At 39.4% G+C, this 1380-nt stretch overlaps 1 non-coding gene across 1 annotated transcript; it reads left to right on the top strand.

The window, feature by feature from the left end:
• The first annotated feature begins 643 nt into the window (after positions 1 to 643).
• LOC112725270 (small nucleolar RNA R71) lies at positions 644 to 751 on the top strand. The gene has a single exon (XR_003164389.1). It is a non-coding gene; the product is annotated as a small nucleolar RNA R71 (small nucleolar RNA).
• The last annotated feature ends 629 nt before the right edge of the window (positions 752 to 1380 follow it).

Raw genomic sequence — 1380 nt, 5'->3', positions numbered from 1 at the left:
AATTTCTAATGGAAGACCTTATTTCATTCATGAAACTTACAGTGGCCTTGGATAGATCAGAGACTAAGTTTGCTAAGCTAGATAGATTCTGCTCAAAATTCTCTGTCTGTTGCTGAGTGGATGATGGAAAAGGTTTATTATTGTTAAACCTGTTTCTTCCACCATTATTAAAGCCTTGTTGAGGCCTTTGATCCTTCCATGAGAGATTTGGATGATTTCTCCATGATGGGTTATAGGTGTTTCCATAAGGTTCACCTAAGTAATTCACCTCTGCTATTGCAGGGTTTTCAGGATCATAAGCTTCTTCTGCATAAGAAGCCTCTTGAGTACTGTTGGATGCAGCTTGAATTCCATTCAGACTCTGAGAAATCATATTGACTTGCTGAGTCAATATTTTATTCTGAGCCAATATGGCATTCAGAGTATCAATCTCAAGAACTCCCTTCTTCATAGGCGTCCCATTATTCACAGGATTCCTTTCAGAAGTGTACATGAACTGGTTATTTGCAACCATGTCAATGAGTTCTTGAGCTTCTGCAGGCGTTTTCTTTAGGTGAATGGATCCACATGCAGAGGTATCCAATGACATCTTAGATAACTCAGACAGACCATCATAGAATATATCCAGGATGGTCCATTTTGAAAGCATGTCAGAAGGACACTTTTTGGTCAGTCCTTTGTATCTCTCCCAAATTTCATAGAGGGATTCACCTTCTTTCTGTCTGAAGGTTTGAACATCCACTCTAAGCTTGCTCAGCTTTTGAGGAGGAAAGAACTTGGCTAGGAAAGCCTTGACTAGCTTATCCCAAGAGTTCAGGCTATCCTTAGGTTGAGAGTCCAACCATACTCTAGCTCTGTTTCTTACAGCAAAAGGGAAAAGCATGAGCCTGTAGACTTCAGGATCTACTCCATTAGTCTTAACAGTATCACATATCTGCAAGAATTCAGTTAAGAACTGAAAAAGATCTTCAGATGGAAGTCCATGAAACTTGCAGTTCTGCTGCATCAGAGAAACTAATTGAGGTTTCAGCTCAAAGTTGTTTGCTCCAATGGCAGGAATGGAGATGCTTCTTCCATGTAAATTGGAATTAGGTACAGTAAAGTCACCAAGCATTCTCCTTGCATTATTGTTGTTGGGTTCGGCTGCCATCTCCTTTACTTGTTCGAAATTTTCAATAAGGTTTTCTCTGGATTGTTGTAATTTAGCTTCTCTTAGTTTCCTCTTCAGAGTCCTTTCAGGTTCTGGATCAGCTTCAACAAGAATGCCTTTTTCTTTGTCCCTGCTCATAAGAAAGAGAAGAGAAAAAGAAAAGAAGAGGAATCCTCTATGTCACAGTAAAGAGGTTCCTTATTGTTAGTAGAAGAAGAGAAGAAGAAGAA

Source organism: Arachis hypogaea, chromosome 11 (genome assembly GCF_003086295.3).
Source record: "Arachis hypogaea cultivar Tifrunner chromosome 11, arahy.Tifrunner.gnm2.J5K5, whole genome shotgun sequence".
NCBI lineage: Eukaryota > Viridiplantae > Streptophyta > Magnoliopsida > Fabales > Fabaceae > Arachis > Arachis hypogaea.
The sequence above is the reverse complement of the archived record's forward strand: the minus strand, read 5'-3'. Positions and strand labels throughout refer to the sequence as shown.